This window comes from Caretta caretta, chromosome 27, assembly GCF_965140235.1.
Source record: "Caretta caretta isolate rCarCar2 chromosome 27, rCarCar1.hap1, whole genome shotgun sequence".
In the NCBI taxonomy this organism is placed as follows: domain Eukaryota; kingdom Metazoa; phylum Chordata; order Testudines; family Cheloniidae; genus Caretta; species Caretta caretta.
In genome coordinates this window covers 12,146,918-12,160,976 of record NC_134232.1, presented here as the reverse complement: position 1 = coordinate 12,160,976, position 14,059 = coordinate 12,146,918, and the positions used below count along the sequence as shown (strand labels likewise).

The 14,059-nt window shown below is 48.2% G+C and overlaps 1 protein-coding gene across 2 annotated transcripts in view; it reads left to right on the top strand.

Moving 5' to 3' along the window:
• The first annotated feature begins 12,489 nt into the window (after nucleotides 1-12,489).
• The window catches only part of PCGF2 (polycomb group ring finger 2), a 36,906-nt gene continuing 35,336 nt past the window's right edge, over nucleotides 12,490-14,059 (top strand). The window contains exon 1 of one of the 2 annotated variants that reach the window (XM_048830211.2): nucleotides 12,490-12,759. The gene's annotated coding sequence lies outside the window, so the exon portion shown is untranslated. The remainder of the gene's footprint in view (nucleotides 12,760-14,059) is intronic. The other variant, XM_048830209.2, reaches the window with a different exon arrangement.

Here is a 14,059-nt window from a genome sequence, read left to right as displayed (position 1 = left end):
AAGGACTGGCCTGGTGGTTCATTCTGTTAATTCTGGAGTCCTCTGATTTCCTATTTAAACGGGGATCACTCTCCAGTTACACAATGCAGGGCATTCACCTCCCTGGGCATATTTCATGTGTGCAGTGTAGGTGTGACATTTCAACACACTGAATGTAAAGCAGCCTTTTGTTATTACCTGTTAGCCTAAGCACACTCATCTCACCCCTGCTCCTTATTAAACCAACAACACTATCCCTTGGTAACGCCACGGCCCGGCTCTTTTCCTTATTGCCCCTCTGCACGTTTTATTTTCTTACCATGGGAAGACTGAGTAGAATCGGAGGCAATTTAAATGCACGATCGGTGCTTAAAGCCTGCTCCCACTGAAGTCAAAAGAAAACTCCCAGTCCTTTCAGTACTGCCCCGCGTCAGAACCCGACCTGGGGAGGGTCTCTTCCGTTCTCTCGCGACCTGCCAGATGAAGGCTGCTTCGTTTTCATGGTTCCCTTGGAGCAGATCATTGCGCCGAGCTGCATCCTTGCACCCTAGTTTAAGAACTCTGAGTTGCCTGGAGAAGAAGTTGTTAAAATAATTCTTTAAAAATAGATGTCCAATTCAGGAACACAGAGATTGCGGTGGATCTATCACAATCAGAGAAGATCAGGGTGGGGAGGGACCTCAGGAGGTCATCTAGTCCAAGCCCCTGCTCAAAGCAGGACCAACCCCCAACTAAATCATCCCCGCCAGGGCTTTTGATCAATCGTGTCAACGCTCAATCCACACACATATAAATACGACATGTATGCATAGGTCCAGATAGCTAGACAGACTGATAGATATGTGTATGGTGTCCCTAGCCTCTGTTTGTCGGAGGGTGGAGATGGATGGCAGGAGAGAGATCACTTGATCTTTACCTATTAGGTTCACTCCCTCTGGGGCACCTGGCACTGGCCACTGTCCGCAGACAGGACACTGGGCTGGATGCACCTTTGGTCTGACCCAGTCTGGCCGCTCTTGTGTTCTTATGTATGTAGGCAGACGCCTATATTACCACATACACACAAACACACACATATATAGAAGGAGAAAAAATATTCATATTTCTGTACTCCCAGCTAAGTTCTTCCACACGCATAGGCAGGTGATTTTTTGTCTGAAGATCTGTTTTCCATGTCCTTATGTCTATATCGATCTGTAGCGATCTAATGAAGATGAATTAAGATTAAGATCTAATTAAGATGAGCAACAACTCCTGTGTTCTCTAGACGCGAGTTACAGGGGGTGAGGGGGTGTGACCCAAGCAACACAAACCACCTTTCTTTGGTTCATCTAATTCATATTCATTTGAGTTACAATATTTTATTTGCAACTCAGGACCTCAGGACTAACTTCAGTTTTCGATCGATCGATCGGAAATTGAGAAATAGTTCTGAGCTCCTGATCTACGTATCCTTCCAGCCACGTGTCTCGGCAAACGTCTGCCCTGGACGAGGTAGATTCCATAACAAATATGTCCACGTCTCTGGGCATGTACAGTTCGCCCTACACACAGCGTGAGCACGCACAAAGCAGCTCTTTGATTCCCCCTGGAGAATTGCTCTGTATGTTTTCCTAGCAGGAGGCTCCAGCAAAGCATCCGTTTCCCATCCCGCCAGGGCCCAGGAGGAGTGACTAGCCCCGTGGCCCCGAGACGAATGGAAGGTGTTTCCAGTCAAAGGCTCTTTGCCTACATCCGCGCCCGCGCTTAGTTCTTCCTCGGCCAATTCTTCTATTTCAGAGCGAAGGTGAAATTAAAAAAAAAACAACAAAACAGTAAAGTAGAAAGCAATGCGTGGACCTTACCTGTGTTACCTTTGGATTCTCCTGGTGCCTTTAGTATGGATCCTGATTGCAGAATGGGATGGCACAAGGGATTTAGGCTCTGATCCACGTTTGCACACTTAGGCACATGTGGTAAACTTCAGCACGTGCGTAAAGGTTTGCAGGATCGGGGCTTTAGACAGTATGTAGAACACGTGTTTATGTGCTCAGCGACCCCCCCCCAGCCCTCATCTATCGACCTGGATAACTCACTCTGTTTGGGGGACAGACTGCAGTAACACCAGATGACCGACCCGTTTTTTCGTGTGGGCTTTATTTCCTGGGTATGTTGCTGCCTATTTAGAATAATTTTGACCTAGTTGCTTTCTTATATACGGATTTCTTTCTCTTTCAATTCGCCTGCTCCTGGAAGCTTACCCAGATTCCGTACTGACTGAAACATATTATGGGCCAGATCCTGACATCCTGATTCAGAGAAAAACTCCCACGGAATTTTGCCTGAATATGGACAGAGAAATGGAGCCCCCAACTAAGCATAATTCAGAGCCCTTTTATTTATCAAGTAGATTCTGTTCTACCCAATACATCCCTCCAGAGGGAGCGGTCAGAGAGAGAGAGATCAGGGAGGAGATATAAGTACATTAAAATATGTTTTCAATTAAATAAACACACACACACGATGAAGGAAGTATATAGAATATATGATTTTTCCCTATACAGAATGGGAAGTGTGATATAGGAGCAAATAAGAAAGGTTTATTTAAATTTGAGTATGACAGAATAATTATTTGTAGATACAAGAGGAAGATGGGGCAAGGTGAATGATCTGGTGTTTCTATAAGCGAACCAGATCTCTCTGTCATTTACACACACCTCTCCAGGTTGAATGAAATCCTTGCACCAGTTAAGTAAGTGGGAGAACCTCCCATTGACTTCAGTGGGTCTGGATTTCAACCCTAGTGTTTGTTTCCACGGTGTCAGTAGATCAGAAGAGGGGCAAATCAAATCTTGTGGTCTCTCACACCGGTGTCAATCCGGAGCACTGTAAGGAAAGCTGGAAGAATCTGTCTCCGAGAAATTGGCATATTCTCCTCCTGCTTTTGGTAAACAGGATATGAAAGAAATGGCTCGATGCTCGTCCTGGAGACCGTATGGCAAATATTTCCGAGACAATCCTTGAAAACTAATTCCTGGGAGAACCTTGAACAATTGAATGCACACGCTCACAAGGACACACACGCACATAAAACACCAACACACACAAATCATCGACTCTAATAGACAGCCCACAAAACACACACACCAAACACAGACACAGAAATATACACACAGAAACACACACCCACACAAAATACACAAAAGCCCACACAACACACCACCTTACCCCCACTCCTCCCACCACACACACCATTAAGAAAGTCTCCTCAAAGCTCAGGAATGAGACCTCCTGACTGTATTGGTAGGACTCTCTGAGACTCGGTGGGAAAGTCTGAGGAAGGGTCTTCGGTGGCTTTTCTTGCTTTTGCTAGCTGAAGCATCGAAGTAATTAATTCTTCATCCACCGGCCTCATTGTTTCCCTCCCAAATGAAGAGAGGGATCAAATCTACCCGCCTCTTACTGTCCACCTTACTGGGTTGTTTTTAAAACTGATCTGTTCTTTCTTTCCAGCCAGCAGGCAGCAGGAAGGAGGAACAAAGCAGACCAGCATCAGCCGCTCGCCCTTACAAAAATAGAGCCATATTTAGTAAGAGGAAGCGCCGGCTCCAAGAGGTGCCAGCTCTTGGACCCTGATTGGGTGGAAGACTGCGTCAGCGATCTAAATCCAGCCAATGGGCTCCTGCGATTGACTGCGCATTTTGCCAGCAAATGGGGAAATCACGGGCAGAGAGATTAGGGAACCCGAACAAAAAGCAATTCTGCTAATTTATGATGGTTTTTAGTGACTGTCAGAGCCAGGAATTATTTGGGGGCGGGGGAGGAGGGGAGATAGGCAAAAATTATGTCTATAGAGACACAAAGATGTGTTACATATATTGTGTCTCATGTAATCTGAGCTAGCTTTCTGTATAGACAGATACAGAGCTAGATAATGTTATATACACAGATACCTAGACTTGATGTGTGTGGACTTAGATAAACATACGTCTGATAGATAGATCTGTGTGTGTACTTAGATAAATATGTATGATAGATAAATACATATGATGTACACACACATACTTGTCTATATAACAATGTTTTATATATGGTAGACATCAGTGAGAGCAACTGAGATTCTTGAACGTCCAGCTGCAAACATCTGTGTATGCACAGGTCTAGCGAGATGATAAGCAAACATGTTGTAACATGTATTTATATAATTGTCTAATGGTAGCTGTTTGTCCATCTAGCTAGACAGGAGTGGAAAACAATTATGTACACGGATACACAAAGACGTGTGTGCGTGTTCATTATAAATATAGTTGGGTCTCATTTAATCTGAGCTTGCTTTCGGTGTAGACAGATACAGAGCTCGATAATGTTATATACACAGTTACATAGACCTGATGAGTGTATAGATAGATATGATATTTGGGTACAGATAAATACGTATGATGTATATACACACTCACCCTTTCTATATATCATGTGTATGTCATATACACATACATCCCAGATCATGTTTATCTAAGTCCACACACATCAAGTCTACGTATCTGTGTATATAACATTATCTAGCTCTGTATCTGTCTATACAGAAAGCTAGCTCAGATTATATGAGACACAAGATATTTAACTTGTGTGTGCATAGATAGATGAGTAATGATGTGTGTGTGGGTACAGACACGGAAACACACCCTTTCTATATATGTGTGTATATAATAATGTGCTATATACAACATACCATATACACCAGCACCAATTAAAGCAACTAAGGAAGCTAGAAGATCCATCTGTAAATTTTGATACATGATATGAGATGAGTCTATATAAAATCACGTGTATGACACGTGTGTATATCATTGTCAAGTTTTACCTATTTGTCCATCAAACTGGATTAGATTAGATCACATCTACACCCCTCAGCTTTCTGAAAGATGATTGCTATTCAGAAGCTGGAGGAGAGCATTAACAAGGAGACTGGCTGGGTGGGTGACTTTCCTTGCAGGTTGGCTCTGCCATTTAGCAGCGATGGGCATGGGTCGATGAGGCCGACTTGCCAGAAGCCACCAAAAATGTCGAGTTGGCAACTGAGTGGAACTCTTAGGAGGAAGGACTGGCTTGACTGGGTCCTTAATCCATATCGCAACAGGCTGCCTGCGCCATAGACCAGCAGGTGCCAATGCCTTTGAGAAATGACCTGGCGAGTGTGTGTGGATGTGTGTGTGTAACAGAGAGAGAAAGATGTGTGTGTGTGTGTGTGTGCGTGTGAGAGAGAGAGAGAGAATTTTAAAGATTTTTGTCACCAGATCAGGAAACCCTTATGTTTCATTTTATCTCTGTGTTTCTGGAAATTCTGGTAAGACTTTCTAAGGGCGTCATTATTAGGGTTTCGCCCCCTTGACAAATGGTGAACGCTGACAAGGGGACACTCTCCCCGGCAGCTGGTAGAACCCATAACACGGAATAAGCTACAGAGAAGGTTTTCCTTTCCCATTGGGAGCCACGGGTCCAGAAGAAAGAGGGCCTTGGTCCTGCACCTGTTGCAACCAAGGAGGGCTTTGCCATTTACTTCAACGGGCGCAGGATCGGGCCCGGACATTTGCAGATTGGGCCGTTGCTTTATTTCGATTTGCCTCCTAAACAGGCAGCTGGTGCCTTGAAAGAACCAGACCATTAGGAGCAGCAGCATCGCACTGGGGTGCCCATTCCGGAAGGGCTCGGCATGACCTGTGACATCCTCCTCCCCGTGTTCATGTCCCCCACGCAAAGCCTTCTTGGCAGCCAGCTTTTTGCGGAGTCTGGGGCTTTCCTGCCTGCCCGGCAGATTTTCTTGCTGCTCGCAGGCTGCGTCCAGGCGCTTTGTGGGTGCATCTGTCCTGTGGGCTTGAACCAAAATCAGACGGGGCTGGGGAGTCCTTGGTGCATGTATGAAACATCCGGTCTGCACAGGGAAATATCTGTTCCCATGGGGATCCTGTAAAAAGGTATCACACCGTCGAGGAAAGTCGACTCCAAAGACCGCGTATCGGAAAGGGTCACGGGTAAAACTTTGGACACATTTAGTTCAGACTGCCCCTTGCTCATCTGTGCACTCATCGGTTTCCAAACAGCCCTGTCATCCAACCAGAATGCCCTTCAACAGCTTAGAACTATAACCTAACCGGTATAACTAGGGCAGTAAAGAAAGAAAAACAAACCACTGTCTGTAAATTGGGGAGTTGGTACTTAGTCTCTTTAGCAAGCGGCAAGGAATGTGTGTGTGGTGTGTTTATGAGTGTGTGATAACGCCTGCATATTTATCTATTGTGGACACAGGTTTGTGTACCCGCAGATACAGCCCAGCTCTGTGAAATATTCATAGAGGAAGCAAGGAAAAAGAAAAGGAGGACTTGTGGCACCTTAGAGACTAACCAATTTATTTGAGCATGAGCGCAGCTCACTTCATCGGATGCATACTGTGGAAACTGCAGAATGTTTCCACGGTATGCATCCGATGAAGTGAGCTGTAGCTCAGGAAAGCTTATGCTCAAATAAATTGTTTAGTCTCTAAGGTGCCACAAGTCCTCCTTTTCTTTTTGCGAATACAGACTAACACGGCTGTTACTCTGAAACAAGGAAAAATAGTATCTTTAGCCATCCCATCTCTCCTCTAGCTCCCCGCTCCCTCTGGCCAGCCTCCGACCCCTGTTTTCCAAGCGACAGCAGAGAAGGAAAACAGCTGTCACCTAGCTAAGATATTTTGATGTTTGTTTGCTTGCTTATGTAATTTATTTATTTCATAGAAACTCTCTGGGCCCAGCCCCCTTGTTCTCACCCGGGGCAAACCTCCCCCTGAGGTTCTAAAGGGAAGGCAAGGGCAGGTTTGCCTCAGTGGAAAGTTCAGGGTTGGGGCAACCAACCACCACTTTGTCCCGCAGCTCCTGCTTCTCTTAGCGGACTTTCATACCTCCCAGGATCTGGCCAAATGCCTTTTGCAGGTATTTCTCTCTCTCTCTCTCTCTCTCTCTCTCTCTCCCCCTTCCCCCTACATCCCATCCCAGCACCTCTCCCTGGAAGAAGACATGCCGAGTCGCTTTAGGTGCAGCTTCCCAACTCAGGGCACCAGCTCCTCAAACTGGGGAGAAATTACGTGGACAGCAGGACCGAAACTAAAACCTTAGTTCTGGCTTCTTTCCTGTGCTCAGAGGCTCAGTGTATTGCGTGGGAAGCGGGGAAGATGAGCTATCTGGGGATCTTAGCACCTCTCCAAAGGATGGACGGAGTGAAGAAAATAGTAAACTATTTAAAGAGCGACTCGCGTTGCTGACTGAGGCCCCCAGGATTCTGGGCACACTGCACCCCAGATTGCAGGAGGGGAATACCAGCTCTCGGCGAACCGGCAGATGTGGGGAGTCTGCTGCCTCTGACCGGATCTGGTGCAGTGTGAACGCACCCCGCGTACAAATCTCCCTTTGAAAAGATATTTTGTCCCGGGCGATTTATACTATATGGATGTAATTTAATCTGTGAGAGAGAGCGAGAATAGACAATTCCCACATCGGGGAAAATTAATACTTTTAGCAATGTTAGAAAAGAAAGAAAGAAAGATGGGGTGGATGGGGATGGAGAGAGAGAGAGAGAGAGAGATTCACTACAAACATGCAAAGCAACCTTTGAAGACCTTTAATTAGATCCTCGGCGGGTACAAAAAAAAAAAAAGTTATGCCCGTTTACACTGAGGATCTGCCTCCCTGTGCAGGACATGGGGTGCCTACTCCCCCCTCCTAAAACCGGTGTGGTTTGAAATCTAACTGCAACACTTGCAGGGAAGTGGGCTGGGGCGTTTGGGTCTCTTGGAGATGGGTCTGTCCCAAGCCTGACGCCCCCCTCAGACAAGACGGCAGGCTAAGGAGATGGACACCCGCCTTCCTTCCCGAACCTTCTCTGGAGCTTTCTTTGGAACCGATTTCCATTCGGTTCCCCTCCACAGCAGGGATCCCTCACCTGAGCGCCAATCAGCCGTCGCAGGCTGCGCTTGTAAGGAAGCCAACGCCCTAAAGCCCAATTAAATACCATCCTATAGTTTGCTAATTGTGGCGGGGCTGCTAACTGAGATAATGGCCAATCAAGGTATTTAATTTTAAGCGGAGCCCGATTGAATCCCATAGAGCCTCCGAATTACAACCCCATCCCCGACACCCACCAGCTATTTCCCTAGACTCCAGAGCCTCCTCCCTTTCCCCACCAGCCATTGATGGGGCTGGAGGGATGAGCCCAGACAGGCACTAACGGAGGAGACAGACCCAGCCCCTCATGTCTGTAGAAAACCAGACACCGCTTTGGCCCCAGCTCTCAAAGAACCATCCTGCCAGGCAAGGGGAAGCAGTTTTCTGTAGCCCGGGCAGGCTGTGAACAGTAACTCACATAGTTAGGGTTTGGTTGCCTCTCTTTTAGATCTACGAACCGTCGCGCCAACGAGCAGCCGGGGTGCGTGTGTACGTGTAGAAAGGGCGTTGTACAGTGTGAGCCTGTGGACTCGAGGGGGCTTGATCCGAAGTGACCACTGGATATGTTCTGAGAGAGCGAGTAGCCGCGGCAGCTCCTGTGGGTTTAAATTGCAACCAAGGGCTGCTCTGCACGCAGGTCAGGGGGGTACACCCTTGCACGGGGCAGGCGAGCCCAGTGGACCAGTGATCCCAAGGCGTGGTGGGGTTGTGTTTGCAGGGTCCCTGTCGCCCGGGAAAGAAACCGGCACAGATTTCAGTCAAGGGCGCTTTGGCCAGCAGCGCAGGGGTGTGCGTCTGGGGACGGGGCTGTGCGACAAAGCACTAGACCGAAGGAGGAGTCTGTGTTTCATGAAACGGTCAAGACGCGCACACACAGGGTCCGTTTATTAAAGAAGCGTCCATTAAGCGTGCAGCTCCCACTGTAGGGAGAGCCGTCCCCTCCAAAAGAGAGAGGGAGAAATTCTAACCCGATAACGCACCCTGTGGATGCAGGAGAGAAAGTTTACAGGATGAGAGGAGATCTGTGTCTTTCTCTGCACGTTTCTATTCGGCAACCCCTAGAGAAGAAGTGATTTTTCTTTCTCCCCCCCACATACGAATGGCAATAAGGAAAGTACTCTGTGGCTGACCTTGTTTTTTCAATCCCACAAGAGATTAATGCTAAAAAAAACCCCAAACAAACCAAAACCCAACAGGTTTCAGAGGAACAGCCGTGTTAGTCTGTATTCGCAAAAAGAAAAGGAGTACTTGTGGCACCTTAGAGACTAACCAATTTATTTGAGCATGAGCTTTCGTGAGCCACAGCTCACTTCAACAGTGTCTCTTGTCTATTGGCGGGGGGGGAATCCGCGAACTTTCTGCAGTCCTGTCACCAAAAAAAGGTGTCCTCGTCTATAGTGCGATGCACATATGGGTGTAAACGGCGGGAGAGAAAGTAGTTGGCTTGTTGGTCTCATTAGATAGGCAAATGCAAGGGAAAACTGACGAGAGGGGAAAAGCACCTTTCCTTTTGGTCACCCATCGGAGTTTAACTGATAACACAGCTGAATCTAATGGCCGGACCTGCAAACCGACCGATAAGTTTTAAAACTCAAATAAGATGAATGAACAGTGTATATTACAGATCTGACACAGAGTTCTCGATCACAATTCATTTTCATGTCGCCTGCTTATTAAAACGTTATATTTAGGCTGGCACTAAATAGTTCTGCCTCCCTAGACGCACGTGATGTCAGTATGTAAATCCTCTTCCACAGATCCTAAAAAAAATCCATCCCACTAATCAGGTGCCATGCCATGATTATTTGTACACAGGGCTAAATTGACAAATTAATGGTGTTTCCCCCCTTTTCAAGCTAAACAAAGTAGGAGCTGTGGGCTAAAGTAGTTTGGAAAGTTAATATTGTTCCCGTACAATTGTTGCCTTAACATGTCCCTTCTCTTTGTCCCAAGGAAAAACACGAGAGAATACAATAAAATAGATGTGAACCAGTTACTTTATATTATAAAGCTTATTAAAGAGTTAGCAACAAATGTGCAATTTACTAATCTGGGGTTTTGGCCAAATAAAAACCCCTTTGCTATGACAGTGACTTAATTAAATTAATTTAAAAAATCTAGTTTTATTCTGAAGCACTTTCGCGCTCAGAATATGTTCAGGGAAAGGACACAACTTTAAAAAACTGCAAGAAATGGTCCTTTCTGGTGCTAGATTCTGCAGCCACTTGGGACGAGTGGTTCTAAGTTTGCCAACAAAAACTTTCCAGCTCGTAAAATGTTAAAATGTACTCTTGTCAATTTCTTTTTTCAGGAGCCGTGGGGAGAGGAGTGTTGGGGTGCGGGGTAGACTTTATTTTCTGAATCTTTGCTTTTGGACAGTGTCCAACTCGTCAGAAGAGGTCCCTGCTGATTGCAATCACTTCATGCGTTTGGCTTCATTGCCTCTTGGAAATACACTCCGCTGAACGAATCAATTTTTCCTTCCTCCCACTTCCCCCCCCCCGCGCCCCGCCCTGCCCTGCCCTTTGGGCTGCGTTTCTTTTTTAAAGTCTTCTCCCGCCTGGGAGCACCTTGCAGCGCAGAAGAGACTCGATCAAGAGCAACGTCAGCTACAGCTGTTGACGTAAAGAAAACCTGGCTGCTCACTTGAAAAAAAGAAAGAAAGAACAACAGAGAGAACTTCTGAGGTTTTAAGAGGCAAGATAAAGTTACCACAAGGCCCAGAAATACACTTAGCCAGCATTTGGCGCCTTCTCACAGCAAACTTCCGCCGATTACAGCTGCAAAATAGAAACCGGTGATGCCTTCTGGTTTAAGATCGAAAACCAACCTCCCCTTCCCCCCCCCCCCCCCCATCTAACTGCCGTGTATCAGCACAGGAGTAAATGATGGGAGCGGCAAATCACCATGGGAAGTCGAGAGCCAATACACAGGGGCAAGTGATGCAGTGGGAATCACGTACAAATGTAGCAAGACAAGAGGCGGAACGGGGTACCCTTGTCATCTTAGGCGCTTCCTGTTTGCGGGTTTAAATAAATATCCTCGACACGCGTATGTGGATGCATCTTCGTGAGTGTGTGTGTACTTCTAGGAGCTTGGTTCTGTTCTGCCCTTCGCCCCACGCCTTCATTTAAACCCCCACCAGGTTTACAGTCACTTTGCACTCCTGTCAATGAAGACACGAGGTACAGGACAAGGCTGAAGCTGACCCCGACAGGTTGAGGCGCAAGGAGGGGTGGGAATGAAGTTGACACGGCAAGTCGAAATCCTGGTTCCCCTTGGATAACCTTGGATAACCTGATTCCCCTTGGATAACCCCTCACTCCCTTCGGCAAAGGACAACATGAAGGGAGAAATAAAGGAGTTGAAGGGTCTTTAGAAAACCCACCACGAGGTAGATCTACGAAAACGAAGCGAATGGGAATATTTGAAAATCTGGTACTGACCACAGGGATGGTGACACGATCGTAATAATTATAAAGGGTAACAGTGAAAAGGGGGAGGAGAAAATCTAAAGTCTGCCTCTGTGGTTTAAAAACAAATACAGGGAAGGAGACACCTAGCACCGAGGCAGGTTATTTGTCTCTGAAGGCTGGACTTTCCCAAACTTCAGCGGAGAGAGTCTCCAAAGAAATCGCATGAAGTTGTCGACAGCAGGTTGCTTTGTGCTTGGAACTTAACGCGTTGGGTTGGAATCAAAATGTTCCGGGGAGGAAAGGGAATAAAGCCAGGTCCTTTCCCAACAAACCCCCTCAAATTGTCTCATTTCATCCCTTTGCTTTATTTGATTTGATTCTTTTTATTTGCGAGCCTTGTTTTAAGAGAGATCGCAACAGCCACCCGGGAGGGAGCGGCGAATAAAGACGTGCGTTGTGTGTGTGTGTGCAGAACTGGACAAGCTGGAATATCCCCGTGTGTCTCTGTCTTCTAGGATATGTCAGCGCCTTTTAAATCTATTTCCCTTCATGGAGTACTCTAAGCAGTGCCTGGCTGGTCTGTGGATGGATACAAAGCGGAGAGCAAGGGGGAGAAATACACACACACACACACATATATTTTTCCTGGTGCAAAAAAATAAAATAAAACAAAAATCGTTTGCTTGGAGACTGTAAGGAAACGGAACATAAGTTGCTCTGGATCATCTGCAATTTCTTCACCTCTCCCAGACATGAACGGCAAAATCCGGGAGCAGAGGTCGGGATTCTGTGTCTCATCGACCCCTCCTTCCCATGGATTTCTTCCTGCTTATGATTCCGATTGATTGCCAGCCCCCTGCCCCTTTCCCCCCCCCCACCCCGCATGGGGGGAAAAGCGTGGCTGCTTTTGTTCCGATTGGAACCTCATGCTTCATATGGTGCCCAGGTTCCGAGGCTGCGGCTGGGTCTCTGGACTGGGGTTGGCCTCGGTGGATGCTACTGGCTGTGTCAGGATGCTCCTGGGGGGGGGGGAGGCGGATGCCTGAGGTGAGGGGGAAACAAATCTCAGTTTTTGTCTCCCCCCCCGCCTCCCTCTCTTGCACCTCAGCCCCTTTGCAAACACCCTAAAGGAATGAGATCACGTGAGGCAAAAGGGGGCGGGGCCAAGCTCTTGTCTGGAAGGAAAAAAAAGCCATTTTGTGCCCCCCCCCTCCCATCGGATCCCATCAGCAGCTACAGAGACGCGTTTCTTCCAGCTCCGCAGTTTTGGCACCAAAAAAAAAAAAAAAAGAAAGAAAAAAAAGAAAAAGAAAAAAGAAAAAAAAAAGAACAGGAAAGAAAGGGGGGGTTTGGGGGAGCTCTCTGTTTCCCCAACCCTGCTCGCCCCCCCCAAAGAAAAGATCCGGGATCAGGTAGGGACGCACCTCCCCCTAAAATCCCTTTTGCCCCGAGGGGTGTTGGGGGGCGGAGGGGGAGGGAAGAGATCTCTCCCTCCCGCCCCCCTCCAGAGAAGGGATCTCGTCTGCGGTCCAGGCTGCAAGCTCCCTGCCTCGGCTTCTGTGACATCGTCTGTCTTGCGGGGATTGGTTTTTTCTTCCTTCCATTGCTATTTTTCCGCTCTCTCTCTCTCTCTCTGCTTTCAAGATGGCCGATCAGTTTATTTGCTATCCATCTCCTGCCCGGCTTCCTATCTTTCTCTTTGTGCTGCTGCTGGTTTTCTGGCAGGGTCGGGAGGGGGGAGAATTTGCATGAGATTCACCCCCCCCCCCGGGTACATGGCAGTTCACTCCCCCCCACCCCTCCCACAACCTCTCCACTCTCCCCCAGCCGGGGAGGCTGTCTGCTCCGCCGTGTCCGCTCGCTTGGTTTCTTCCTCCGGCGGCTGGCTCTTGCCTGGTGTCGCCTCCTTCTCTCTCTCCGATTGGCACGCCTAACTTTTTGGATCCCTTCTCTTTTCCCCCTTTTCTTTGGCCCCGACGCAGGGAGGCTGGCAGCCGGGCGGGGGCTGCCCCGGTGTGTGTGTGTGTGTGGCGGCGGGGGGGGGGGGGCAAGGGAGAAGGGGGTTTGAGGAGAGGGAACCGGCTTTGACAGCACCCTGCCGAGCCCGACCCCCCAACGAGCCCCCAGGAACTACCCCACCCCCCGGGATGGCCACATTGTAAGCGCGCAAAGGGCAAGGGGCGCGCAAGACATGCCCAAGGGCGCATGGGCATGGGTGGTACGGGGGGGGGGTCTTAGGAACTGAGCTGTTGGAGCAATATGGCGCGGTCTCTCCACGGTTGGATAGAAAATGAATCTGGGGAAGCTTGGGGGGGAAGGCCCCCAAGTTTACGAGACAGTGATTGTATTGTTCCTGTGCGCCCCCCTCGGGCGGGGTGGGGATTCCAGAGCCTGGGACCTGAACCCAGAGGGGACCGACAGAGAGAAGAGGGGTGTGTGTGTGGAAAGAGAGAGAGAGAGGAAGGGAGTCCTTGTTTTTCTGTCATTCCCGAAGTCATCTGGGTCCCATCCGCTCGTGTTAAAACAAATAAATAGCGAAATAATTTACCACCCCCACCGGTGGCCGCAAGGGATTTGCCAGGAGACCTTGGTGGGGTAGGAGGTGGGGGTGAAATCGTGGCAACAGAGTCAAGCGGAGCTGCGGGGGGAGGAGGGGGGCATTTTCTTTTGGTTTTAATTGTCGCGATGTTTTGCGAATCAATATGGAAGTCC